Genomic DNA, 14,805 nt, shown 5'->3' with positions numbered 1-14,805 from the left:
TATCCCCAGCCAAGCACCTTTAATAGCACCCATTAATAGAGCAGCAGTTTCCAGGCTCTGAGCAGCAGTGCCTCAGGGGTTCACAGAGTTGGACGTGGGGCGTGTGGGCTAGGATGCCTGCTCCCCTTGTCCTACCTGACCGGCTCTGTGTTTGCACCTATTTTACATATCAGCCTGTGCTGTCTCATTCTGGCCTTTATAGAATTGGAATGCATTATTATTTAGAGAATAAAGTAACCAGAAAGCTACACCTTTTAAAATCTAAGCTCCCAGGACATCTTTTCTACTGCTCTCTTTTCTATATTCTTTGCTCTAGCTAAAAGGAGCTTCTCTCTCTCTCTCTCTCTCTCTCTCTCTCTCTTTCATTCAGTTTATTTTATTATATTGAAAATTAATTTATTGGACTTCTAAGGATGGGCTCTGGAATCTGAAAGGCACGGGCTGAAACATTTGGATTTATCATTTGTGTGGAATTGGACCAGTCACTTCATATCTCTGTGCCTTAGTTTTCTGTTCTGCAAATGGGAAGTAGTATTCGAGCTCCCCCAAGACTGGTTCGAGGGTTAAGTTAGACACTGAATATGAAGTGTCTAGCTTATAGTAAGCCATAAATTACAGCTGTAAGTATTATGCAAAATATTATCTTAATTTGAATTAAATTTCAAGTGTATCGGTAAAATAAAAAGCAAGCTAACGTTGCTCAACAGCAAATTCCAATGAAAGGCGGCTTTACATTTGAATCAATGTGAGTTATGTTATCTACGTCACCCAGTGATTTGGATATTTTTATCATGGCAAGAAGCATGAAAAGAAACACTGACTAATATAATGAGGTCCAAGAACAAACTTGAAAGCTGTTCTTAATACCTTCCTGCCTTTGCTCATGTTATGTCCTTCACTGAAAGTTCCTCCCACTCCCAAATGTCCCAATCCTCCCCACCTATAAGGACCAACTGGTACCTTCTCTATGAATTGTTCCTTGCTTTCCCTCAGTTGGGATCATTTCTTCTTCTAGAGTCTGAGGGCTCAAGCTCTGGCTCATTGTTATGGTGTTTAACTTCTACCTTGTGCTTGTATTTCTTCTTAACATGTATGACTGTACTCCCCCAACTTGGGAGTACCAAAAGACTCACAAGTCTTTCAACCACAAACGTTTGTTAAGAACCAATTATGCGTCAAACACAGTTCTGGTGAAGCAGCAGAAAACCAAATGAAGCCCCGGCCTTTGTAGAACACGCATTCAATGAGGGGTAAGAGATGACAAATGGGTAAATATGTAACGTCAGATAGTGATTCACTGACTGAATAAAAGCAAAGAAGAATGGGAAGGGGGAGTATTGGGGGTGGGGAGGAACTATATATGGTCATGAGGGAAAACTGGGAAAGCATTTTGGACACAGGTTCAGCAAGTGCAAAGGCCCTGAAGTGAGAGCATGTTTGAGGACTACTAACAAAGAGGCCAGCTTGCCTGCTGCTGACTGGATGAGACTGACAAGAAATAAGGTCAGAGAGAGCAAGGTGTGAGAAATTCTGGAGGCCAGTGTAAGGATTTTGACTTTTAGTCTTTTCTTTATCCAATTAATTGCTCAAATACCCACATTCTCACATGAGCAGAAAGTTTTCTGTCTCATCTCTGAGACCTCTTTTCCACTCCAAATTGTTCAACAACTGAGAACATAATTAGTTTGAAGGGATTGGTCCTGCTTCTAGGTGCCCAGAGGAAAAGACCGCTTTGGCCAGTCCATTAGCACTGCTGCTTTGGTTCCTCCTACATGGGATCCTCAGGAGACACTTGTCCCAGACAGCTGGTGGACGCTTTGTCACTGTTGTGGCCAGGCCACAGTGGAGCCCTAAGCTCGAGCTAAAAGGTCACCGGCCTCACATGTCACAATCACATGCTCTGTCACCTTGCAAAGGGGCTGGGCTTGGGGCGGCCTCTTGCCTGGACCGCCCCATGCCACTGCACACTGACCCCAGCCCCCGACAGAAACACAGCAGAGCCCTTGTCTCCGGGAGGGGCGCCACACACCTTGATGGGTCAGATTCATCTGCACTCTTGCAACACAAATGCTCTGAGCTACGGTGTTTGCTTCCTGTCTCAAGGTGACCTCATCTCTCAACATGGAGGAGGAGGCCGGTGAACAATTTAGATCCTCCCTCACCAGGAGCGGAGAGCTTATTTCTTCCATGTGAAAGGCTAATGGACAGGAGGAATCTGTCTGATTTAGTTTAGTGAACTCCACAGCACTCAGTACAGTGAACAGCACTCGGCGTTTGTGGAATGGAGTCTGATACACTTGAAATGACCAAATCAATCTCTCATTTGCTGTGAAGTGTTTTAAAATGGGCAACCAGTGAGAACATGATTCCTCCATTCCCCTTAAAGCACCTAGGGACGGACAAGCACACAGTGGTGCATTCAAATTTTATTCAAACAGGTTCTGCAATACTAGATGCTCTTGCATTTTTGTTAGTTGGTCAAGAGAGCCCTTGAAAGGGAGCCAGGACGCAAGGCTGGGGGAGACCAAGGGCAGGCACCGTGCTTGTCCTTTGTGAGGGGGGAAGAGCAAGGGCAGCGGACGTGGTTCCTTACAAGAGCCTGGACAGGAGCAGCCAGGACGCAGGGGCAAGGAGGACAATGGGACCCGGACAGCCTGCAGCGGCTTTTAGGGTATTCTCTGTGCCATTTCATGTTTGAATTCAATTGGCCGGGAAGCTCAGACAGCTGCCCCCTTTCCACCTGCCCCAGAAAGTCAGATGCAAACTCGCCTCTGAGCACCCAAAGTGGGACAGATCACAGAGGAGCAAGCATTCACTTCCATGGCCCGCCCAGGACTCCCATCATTCCTTCCGAGAGCCCTGAAAACTGGGATTTCCCTACTGAGCCATTTGCTCTTTAAGCCGCGCCCTGGTGTCCCATTCGTTAGCAAGTCTCTTGTTTAATCCCACTGGTTCCACATCCTTCTGCTTGCTGTCCTACAGTGAAGTCTTAATGTGGAATTGGGTGCTTCCTCCCAGTTTCCATGACAACCAGCTATAATCACCCAGGTGAAAGTTTGCGCCTTGACTCTAGGCTTCCGGGAGAGAAGCAGGGTGATGAGAAAGACAAGCTTTTATTCAAGTACAATACCCTCATCAATAGCCACACAAATCACTCTGTGGAGTAAATCGATTTGCACAACTGCTTCTTTAGTAAGGGTGCCTTCCACACCCCACCCTGCTCCTCCTTCCGTAAATCTTTCTCAGGAGTATTTTTTTGTTTATCTCTTTATAGCAGCTTGCCTTTTAGAGGTCTGCTTCTGGTGAAGAAGTCAGAATTGTGATGTGTTAGTCTTTTTGACATTTCATTTAATTTAAAGTTAATCGCCTTTCCTAATTTATTCATATTTTTTCACTATAAGCCTCCCCACACCCCTAAGTAAAACACACACACACACACACACACAGAGTTCATATCCTTTCTTTGACCATATGAAATATTTGCTTCCTAGGTTAACAGACAAGCAGAGACTACACCGAGGCTCCTGTCTGTGATTCTACACTTAACGTCCAAAGTGAAGGCTGGTCTGGGGGCTCTGAGGATGGTTTTTGCTTTCCTAAATTCCCACACAGAAACTTTCCTTTTGCTGTTTGCTGAAGCGCCACTGCTGAAGCGAAAGACCCCAGCACTCTTACTGGACCCCGCCCCAGGGACAGCGACTGTGCGCGCTGTACCACCCACTCACCTTTCCCACCCTCGACAGCCCATGCTGTGATTCACACCCAGTAAAGTGGGGCTTTCTGGGAAAGCTCGGGTCCCGGGTGGAATGCGCTGACACTCCATACTCTCACCCTCTTTATCGCCCACCTCTTCAAGCTACTCTTTCCTCGCAACACTATTTCTGAATGGCTACCCGTGAGTGACAAGAAGATGATTTTAGGGTTAGGACAATTGCTTTGTCACAGTGATAAGTGTGACATCCATTCAGGGAGGAAGACATCATATGTGCTCATTGTCACTTTGGACACCATTGTGAATCTTTATTGGGCTTGAAAGACCAGAGTTTCAGAATGCAGTTTGAGTGGCTTCTACTTAGTCCTGCTAGACGTGCTTGTTGGCACCTGAGGTAAGGTGACACAGTGCCTTCGTAACCGAAGTGCGTCCAGGGCTGACTTACCCATCAGGCACGACCGCACAGTGCCCTGGGCCCACAATAGTGAAATGTTTCCATTTCTTTTAAAGTTTTATTTCTTTTTCAGAAATAAATATAATCCAGCTTGGATCATATGCATCTTTAAACCAATATTATCCTCCTCGTCATCATCCTAATTATTACTTTCTATATAAAAAGGGGTCTTTGCAGGAAAAAGTAGTTACTAGGGCCCATGAAAATCGTAACTCAGACCCTGAGCCTGTCACGTCCGGGTCAGCCCCCTCTGAACAACAAATCATACAGAGACGATGGCCTTAGGTGCTAATAACACAGCATGCGACAGTAGTTTATAGAACCAGCAGTCAGAGTTGAGCATAAAGTTATTTGTCTTTTTAAGCAATGTATCATGTGTGTGCGCATGTATATGCCCACGTGTGCGATTTCCTGAGTCTTCCAGAAAGCCAAATTCCCATATCCCCACCCTTGTTCAAGTAGCTTTTTTCTAAAAATCTTTCTGAAAAAAATGAAGAATTGCCCCTTATCTCCTGAGGCAGTCAGGAAAGCGAGTTGGCCGCTTCTCATTAGGAAACAGTCCGTGTTCCCAGCTCCTTGGGAAGGCCGGGAGGATGCTTTGGAAAGCTGGCCAGGTTAGCTCAGGATGTTAATCACCCGGCTCTGCTGTCAGCGGAGCTTACACCATCTGATCTCCCATTTCCCTTGTCATAATCATTTACGCTCTGCCCCTTGACATGACGCATAAGTCCTTTTTATTATATTACACATTAAATACACCAGAACACACTAAAAACTCTGTTGTACAGCGAAATATAATATAAAGTGGGTCCATCTTGATCTCCTCTTAAAAGCATCTGGATACTGATGGGCCTGAAGTCCCTGCTTAAGGTACTTGTACCTGCAGGATAATGAGGAGGCGTGAGCACCACAGAGGCTATAAGAAGACTACAAGAAATTAAGAGATTTCAGTGTTTTGCAGAGGAAAGTTCTGAAAGATTGGGTCAGTTGAGAATATAAAAGAAAAGAAAACAACGAAATATTGAAAATGTCTCCATGCCAGGTCTTATGCCAGGTTCCTCCAGATTATCTTCTTTGAGCCTCATCATCTACCTATTATCTTTATTTTCGAGGTGGGGAAACCAGCGTCTGGAGAGTGGACTGACTTGCCCTAAGGGACACAGTTAGCTATTAATTGGTAGAAATAGGATTTAAATCCAAGTGTTTTTGAGACCAGGATCCATGCTTCTCTCGCCATGCCATGAGTCAGGGAATGTTTTCTGGGTCCGATACCAACTCCATGATGTTGCCGTCATAGCATGAAAGCAGCCGTTGACAACGTGTAAATGCACGGGCATGGCTGCATTCCTGTAAGAGTCATGGACAGAAAGCCAGCAGCTGGACTGGCCCATGGACTGACGTTTGCCCTCCTCCACTTCCACTATGAGCCTCAACCCTGGCTGCCATCGGAATCACTGGGAAGCCCTAAAAACCCTTGATGCACAGGACTCATCCCCTACCAATGAAATGAGAATCATGTTTAAAGCTACCTTCCTACAAGAAGGCACAATTGAGAAGCCCTTCGCTACAACCTGCTCTCAGACAAAGGCAGCCAAGTTAGAGACACACACACTTAAACACCCAACAAAATTTACAGACCATCCTCTCCATCTATTCAAATCCAGTTCTCCTTTTCAAAGCCAACTCCCTTAGTTACATGTCCTCCTCTGGATCAGAACAATGGATCCCTCCCTTATCTGAACTTCTCCACTCCAAGATTGTGTTGCAGAATTAGTCCATTTGCAAAATAATCTGTGTCATTGTCTCGATGGTTATTGAGATTTTCTACTATGACTTAAACTCCCCTGTCGGTAAACCTTGTTTTCTCAAACAGCTTGTAAACTACGGATTTATGGCTTGACTCACAGTATCTAGCGCAGGACTAGCTAAAGCTTTCTTGAGAGGGACAGAAATGAAAATGTTGGGCATTTAAAAATGAGTTTGAATATAGTTTGGTAGGATTCAGTAACTTTCTTTATCTTCCACACTTCCCTCTAATCTGCTCCTTTTCAAATTCTGTATCTTAGTTAATATCAACACCACCCTCAAATATCTTGGAATTGAACTTGACGTTTCCCCTTTCTCTTATACCGCATGGAAATCAGAGAACACAACTGCCAGCTCTACCGGTAGCGTTAGCGTATGCACCAAATCTGATCATTACTTACCACCCGCACAGCTACTGTCCTGGTCCAAGCTGCCATCTTTTGCTTAGGTTATTGCCAAATCCTCTTAACGGTTTTCCCTGATTTTGCCCTGGCTATAATATACATTCTACTTATTCTCAACACAGCAACAATTGTTGGTGTGATGGGCATCTTTTGTTTTGGTCTGTGAGGCACCATTCAGGGTAATAGAAACCTTCTATTCTCTAAAATACCATGTTATTTGAGTAGAACAATTTCTTCCCCCACCCTAGCTCCAAGGATGAGCGCATGGTTGTGGCCTTGGGTGTTTCTTGGCCATCATTACTGAGTTGTTAGCTTAGGGTTGAGTGTGTCTAACTCAGGCCAATCCAAATACTGCTGTGACCTTTCTACTGAGAGAGTGGGGAAGATTGCTTTTCTGTTGACTTCACTAAGTTGGTAGAATAAGCATAGGGTCTGGGGCTATTTCTCACCTTATGGCAAGAGCCAATTCAAAAGATGCAGGAGAAATGAACCTTGTCAGTATTATTTAAACTTTGGATTCACACATTCCTAAGACAAAGTCTGCCCTGGTGTTTCAGATGTGTAACTAAATAAGTGTCTGTTATTATTTAGGCTTAAATTTCTGATACTTAACACTAAAAAGGTCCTGAATAATAAATCTGGTATAAAAAGACTCAACCTTATTGCTAAATTTTTTTTTAACTTTTTTGAAGACTGATCTTTTTGAGAAAACTGACATAAAGAAATGAAGATTGAATATTTATATAATTTATAAAAAGATAATACACAGGCTTATTTTAATTATTTGGTGTCTCCGATATTTAATAATTAACTAGTGAATGTATTTAGCATATCTTAACATTATTAATTTTTAATCTTAGCTTTAAATTAGCAAATTAATGCAGGATTTGTTAGATTCTGGAGTTCTAAATTACAAGGAAGGATTTCAAGGGCCTCCTGGTGCTAGTTTGGTTGCACAGTAAACAGCAGAAAGGGCTTCTAGCTTAATGTTTCATGCACCTTAGTAGCCCCCTTGCTCGGTGCCTGCCACATGGTTGACATTCAGGAAACTTAGTACATCAAAGAACAATCAAATTATTGAGAAAGTAAGTTGTACTTAGCACTTTGTTGGGTCACAGACTTCAATGGAAATTGTTCCCTCAGAAAAATGCTCACCCATGCATTTAAAACATACACAAACATACAAACAATTTGCATAAAATTTCTAGGTCCTTAAAGTACTTATAAACTTGCAAGGTGTCTGTCCACGAACCTAGGTTAAGAACTGCTTTGAATAGGGCCACTGTAATATATGGTCCGGCCAGCATTTTCATCTAGAATTTCAATATTAACAAGGTGGTAAACACAACGAAACATGAACTGTTGAGGCAGGTTATTGGATAGGCAGTTTAGTAGCTAAGTAGCATTGGAGTTAGAACTAGATTGTCTTTGCCAATAAATATATATATGACTTCAGGTAACTTAATTAACCTCTTTGAGCTTGCCTTGAATAATAACCCAATCTCTCTCATGTGTTCATAGTGATGATTAAGGTAATATAATAGCAATGTAAAGTAATTAGCATAGTTCCTGCTACACAGTAAGCATTTAATAAATGTTAGCTGCTAATGGCGTTGAAACCATTACAAAAGGTAATATTTTAAATAGAATGAACTCACTTTGTCTACCACAGCTCGGGTGAGGATGTAGCCAGCCAGCAGCAAGATAACTATGGGATCTTCCATAGCTTCTTTGGGTTCTAGCATTTGTGATATGAAGTTATATTTTCTCTATATTACAAAAAGTTGATTTCAATGGGACATTGCCTACAGGAAACTAATGGCAATTCTTCAATCATCAAGATCTTTACACAAAGTAAAACTCTTTGGACCACCCAAGGGTTATAAGTTAAAAGCCAAGTTGGTTTAAAGCTAATCCAGAGCCAGTGGAAGACCCAGCCGGAGTTGCCATCTATCCAATCTCAGGCCTTCTCTTTTTGTGACTGTCAAGAGACTCATGTGCTGGTAATAAAACTGGTTCTATTAATTTTTCAAACCACAAGGACTTCTTCATTTGCTTGGGCAAATTTCCTAATAACAAAGTGCTTTTATGCCATTAAATGGAGTATTTAAAATTTTATGGAAAACACAATGAGATAACTTCAATTTCTTCACTGGCCAGTTAAAAAGCATTGTTAATTATCTGCTCTGTCCTGTCCTTCTTCTCCACCACTGACTCATTCAACAATATTTATATAAAATTTGTTCTGTGCCAGATACTGCTCCAGGTTGGAAGAGCCAACACATACCTGCACCTGGAGTGAAAACAGTGTTGTAATTGACTCCCCAATCCCTCTCTTTTATAACCCCATTATTACCAGTGATGGGAGTGTTGCCGATGATAAATAAGAATGTCCCTGTGTCGAGGCTTATCATCAAAGTTGAGTGAAGACAACCATTCCTCGTTCTCTCCATCTCACACTCAAATGCCTTCTGGAGTCACAGAGGTAGCCTAAAAGAGAAGGAGGCTAGGTTTAGGAAAACAGATTTATGAGGCTCCTCTACAGATATTCAGATCTGCTTTGTTGCCAAAGCAAACTCATCTATCAGCTGTTAGTTTCTAACCACTGCTCTTAATGAAACCCCAAAGGGAGAGGGATCAAATCAGGTGTCAGCAAACTTTTTCTGTCAAGGGTCAGATTGTAACTATTTTCCGTTTTTTGGACCATTCAGCCTCTGTCACAAATAGCTCTGCCATTGTCGCACGAAAGCAGCCACAGACATACTTAACAAATGAGCCTGGCTGTGTTCCAGTGGGATTTAGCCACAATTTGCCAACCACTAGGCGAAATTATTCCTAACCATCTCCTCTCTCAGAGAAAGAAAGGAAGTGGGTCATACTAATTTTCAATATGTAGCACATGGCAAATGTTTCAGAAAACGTTGGTAGATCCAATGACTTCAGTAGAAAGTACATTATTTTTTTTTTCACATTAGTTTTTTTAAATTGATGTAAAATTGGTTCATAACATTATATGAGTTTCAGGTGTACAACATAGAATTTGTCATCTATATGTACTACAAAGTGATCATCACTCAAAATCTAATTCTCATTCATCACCAGCAGGTTGACCCCCTTTACCCATTTGCCCAACCTCCAATCCCCTTCCCGTCTGACTAACTACCAACCTGTTTTCTGCATCTATGAGACTGTTTTTTGTTTCACTTCATTTGTCCTTTTGGGATTTCTCTATATTCTACATTTTAGTGAAATTATACAATATGTGTCTTTCTCTGTCTGACTTAATTAATTGGGCACAATACCTTCAAGGTCAATCCATGTTGTCCAAAAGACAAGATTTCACTTTTTTATGGCCGAATTGTGACCCATTGTGTCTATACACCACATCTTTTTTATACATTCATCCACTGATGCACACTTAGGTTGTTTCTATATCTTGCTTATTATAAATAATGTTGAAATACACAAAGGGGCACATAGATATTTTTTAATTAGGATTTTATATTCTTTAGATAAATACCCAGAAGTGGGAGAGCTGAATTATTTGGTAATTCTATTCTTAATTTTTTTTTGGAGAAATCTCCACACTGTTTTCCATAGTGGCTGCACCAGTTTTCAATCCCACCAACAATGTATGAGGGTTCCATTTTCTCCACATCCTGTCCAGTATTTGTTATTTCTTGTTTTTTTTTGATAATGGCCATTCTAACAAATGTAAGATAATCCCTCATTGTGGTTTTGATCTGAATTTGCCTGATAATAATTAGTGATGTACTTCTTTCCATATGGCTGTTGGCCAACTATACATTTTCCTTGGAAAAATGTTTGTTCAGAGTCCCTGCCTATTTTAAAATTGTGTTGTTGATTGTGTGAATGTTTAAAATATATATATTTTGGGTACTAACCCCTTATGAGATACAGAATTTGCAAATATCTTCTCCTATTCACTAAGTTGCATTTTTGTTTTGTTGATGGTTTCTTTTGTCGTGCAGAGCTCTTTAGTTTGATGTAGTCCCAATTGTTTATTTTTCCTGTGGTTTCTCTTGCCTTTGGAGTCATATCAAAAAAAAAGAAAAAAGAAAAAAGTAAAAAACGTCACTTAGACCAATGTTAAGGAGCTTACCACCTATGTTTTCTTCTAGGAATTTTATGGTGTAAGGTGTTACCTTCAAGTCTTTAATCCATTTTGACTTCAGGTTTGTGTGTGGTGTAAGATAATGAACGGTCTAGTTTTATTCTTTTGCATGTGACAGTCCAGTTTCCCCAACATATTGAAAGACTGCTCTTCCTCCATTGAGTGTCCTTCGCTATTTTGTTATAAATCAATTGCCCATATATGTGTGGGTTTGATTCTAGGCTCTCAATCCTGTTCTGTTGATGTGTGTCTGTTTCTATGCCAATATCATGCTGTTTTGATTACTATAGCTCAATAGCCTGGTAGTGTAGTTTGAAATCAGGGAGCATGATACCTCCAGCTTTATTCCTTTTTCTCTAGATTGTTTTGGCTATTTGGAGTCTTTTGTGGTTCCATACAAATTTTAGAATTATTTATGCTAAAGGGTGTATTCTTGATTATCAAGCAGGTGCTCAGAGCTCAAAACTCCTCTTGCAGAAAAGGGCTGAAGTTGGAAGTCTGTAACTAGAGACATTCTTTTCTTTGAGCAAAGACCAGGGCTGGCTTAGATGAGCCTGGCAGTTCCTTCTAAGCTGGAAAAGCTTGAAGAAAAGCCAGAGGCAGAAAATAAACTCTCTTGACTATATCCTGTATCCCAGCTCCCAACTGCAAGTTTAAGCAGATTAGGAGACTCCAAGTATGTAGCTATGTTTTGTACAACGTATAAGATCCGGTTCTTTCACTGACTTGGAATGGCCTTCTAAAGGCTGGACCATGATTTTGCCTCCCCCTGAAGCCATCATCAATGTGGTTTGCCTAAAAAGTGCTACACCGTGCCCTGTGCAAAAGTTTAAATGGTTTAAACTCTGAGCTGATCTGCAGGTAGAATGTAAAATAATTCCCTGAGCTAAACACCCATCACCGCTTCTGACTTCTGTCAAATGAAGTGAGCGGCTGCTTCCTCAACCAAGTGAATTCCTAAAGGCAGCTAGCAACAGCACAGCCCGGGAATGGCTTGTTTGGACAGTTTAGATTTGAACAGAATAAAGAGAAAATGCCTCGTCATGTCCTTTTTAGGGAGAAAAAAAGAAGAAATAAGAAAGCCAAATGAAAAGCCTCAAACTCCTCTGATTACAGAATCCAAGATACCAAAAGGTGATTTATATCCACTGTCATTACAAATAAAAGAATCCGGGTCTGTTTTAGAAAGACTTTAAAAGCAGAGAAGGTGGCTTAAATGCTTTTTACAGTTTATAATTCTTTTTTACTTCCCTACGTGTAGCCCTTATGAAAAAGCAATCTCCTCTAAACAGAAGCAGCCCAGCTGGTTTGCTCAGCCAAGTTCTCTTCAACACCTATAGAAGGAACAAGAACAGCCTTTGAGAACGAAATGGGTATTGGGATTTGAAAATAAATTATTTTTTATCCAGTCCTTTTGTCTAGGTTGATAGTCACTGGGTCAAAGGGTTAGGTGAGGATCTTCCTATTCTGCAGGTATATTGTTCCAGAAGAAATATGTTGGGACAAAAATGCTGCAGTCACCCCGCCTGACCTCACACTGGCTCTATATCCCCATTCTTGGGCAGGTTACTTACGTGCACGATGCCTCAGTTTTCTCGTCTGTGAAATGGAAGCAATAAAACAAGCCTCACAGACTTAGTATGGATTAAGTGACAATACCATTCAGAATTAACAGAGCCTGGCCTATGTATGTAGAGTGTGCTCAGTAAATGTTAACCACAGGCCTCCGGCTGGAGTTCTATTGGTAAACGAGCTGCGTAATAGTTTCAAGAGATTTTTATTATTTACATCATCCTCTCCTATTTATGAGGACAAAGGTCCTTTAAAGCTTCCTATTTTAATCTGTGATGAATTTTTGTGTAAATTTTTCTTTTTGGTCAACCAGTAAGGACACCCAGAAAAAGCAAATCTATATTCTCTTTCAAATTCGCATGATGCTATGAGGGTCAGGAATGTCATGTTCCAACAAGAGGGCTTGGACAAGGGATGACAATTTGATTAAAAAGTTCCACTAGGAAGGTTGCCCTATAACTTTGGGTCCCTAAAGCGCGAGCAGGATAAGCCAGTGGTGACCTCCCTCTAACAAATATAAATGACACAATTGTTTACTTGGTGCAATTTTAATTCAGCCTTAAAGGTCTCTACAGTCAATTCTGGTAACTGATTCCCTCTAATGGAAGATTAAGTGCCTTGAGGCAAAGAAAAAAGAAATGTATTTTGACATTATGAGATCAATAAGTCCTGGAAGCCACTAAATTACACAGTGGCCCTGAGTATATCTGCAAATGTATTTTTAGATTTCAGTACAAAGTCTATTGTCATGGTTTAAATGTATAAAAGAAGTTAATGTTCACATGTGCAAAATCACAAGTGTGATCTTATTTTATTCTTTTGTCTGCTAAACAAATTTAAATTTATCCACTAAACAAATTTTTCTAAACAGGTTGAACTGAATTAAGAATAACGATTTTTAACATGCGTTGCTGAAACATTGGTCATCTAATTGTGCCATGCCACTTCTGCTAGAAGCTTTTGAATATGCGTACTCGTTGAATTCTGTAAATTGCTGAACCTCTGTGCTTTCATCATGCAGCCAAAGACCACAAGAGTCCACATTTTTATTTAGAGACAGGCATTGTTCTGTTTTGTTGTGTTTTTTTTAATAGCATGCACCTGTCTCTGCAAATGCTGCCTGTGCAGGGATCCGAAGGCTGGGTTACTATTTCACACATCTATATTTGACTCAGGCCCTGACCCTAAAGAACCCTTAGACTTAAAATGTTCTCTTCTTCCTGGGGTGATGAGGATGTTGAAAGACCAACAATCTCTACCTCTCTCTCTTCTTTTAAATTGAATTGATTGGGGCAACATTGGTTAAAAAAAATTATAAGGTTTCAGGGGTACAATTCTATAATACATCTGTGTATCGTATCATGTGTTCACCACCCCAAGCTCTACCTCTCTTTGGGGTAAGGATAATGGTGGGGTCTGGGAGCCTTCTAGAAATTAAGTAATTAAGTTTTCAACCTCACGTACTCATGGATGCTATGGTTGTCCATATCTTTTTCAAAGTCTACCAAGTCCATTAGGCAGGCACATTTACATAGCGCTAAGTGTCACACCCTTCGGGGACACCTCTGGCTTTCTTTTGGCGGGTGAGTGCTCTTCCCGTCTAAGGGTTGCTAGTCAGAAGAAGAAATGGAAGAGGAATGACTTCTCCTTGGCTTTTTTCTTGTATATTAGGGAACTCCAAAATGCCAGCTTCCTGTTGACCTCGTCTCTTTCAAATTTTATGAGGCACAGGGGCAATGATGGATAGTAACTACAAGGAACAGGTCCAGGCCCCAAGGATTCCTCAAGGAATTCCTCAAGACATGCTAATAAAGTGTAACAGACCTGGATTGTAATGGACACTTACCCAGGTTGCTGAAATGGGCAGCCCCAAATCCCCCAAGAGAACAGATTGCAAGGAAACTGACCTTATTTTGAGGAATGGTTCTCCTCTAAATACCTTAACTCTCTGACCTCAGGTTTCAGAAATCTGCACATTCTTGACTTCTTTGTCTGAATGCAGTACTAGTAAACAGCCATCATGCCAGTGTTTAACTTAAGCAAACTCTACTCAGGGAAACTAGAGTGAGAACAAGAGAGATGGAGGGACAGAGGGACGGAGGGACGGAGGGGAGATACTGAGAGACAGAAACAGGGTGATCTTTCTATCTCATCCACTCCCTGAGGGTGCGCCCCAGGGTCAGGACGCAAAGCCAGCTACTAGTCACCTAGGGCTTTCACTCTTTTCTCCAACAGGGAAAGCATCTTCCCAGAGAGTATGGTTCTAGTACTTAAAAGAGACACATTTAAAAATAAAACTAAAAGCCACTAAAATTGAACCAGCTACTTCACTGACGCTCAACTCAAGAGACAGCCATCTGCTCCAATGCTGAAAGAAAACCTGGCGTTGGTGATCCTCATGAGGGACTAGGACTGTCTCCAGTGTGGCTCTTTCCTAGTGGGTTTTGAGAGCAATGGTGCCTCAAAACCTAGAGGTGATGTTTGCTTTAAATTTCCTTTCAAATAGGACTATTGTATGAAATGCTTCTCTCCTATATTTTCTTCTGTGTCCAGTTTTCTAAACTGAGGCTGAGAGAATGTATCCACTGCTCACCATCATCAAAGGATTTACTGACTCGTTTTGGGCTTAAGGCTGCACACTCCTCATAAGCTGCCTTAGGGGCAGAGAAACCAGCTACCCCATATTAATCACATTATATCATTTTTTGTGTGTACAGATCTG

The sequence above is a fragment of the Saccopteryx bilineata genome, chromosome 7, assembly GCF_036850765.1.
Source record: "Saccopteryx bilineata isolate mSacBil1 chromosome 7, mSacBil1_pri_phased_curated, whole genome shotgun sequence".
Lineage (NCBI taxonomy): Eukaryota > Metazoa > Chordata > Mammalia > Chiroptera > Emballonuridae > Saccopteryx > Saccopteryx bilineata.
Note: the sequence above shows the minus strand (reverse complement) of the source record.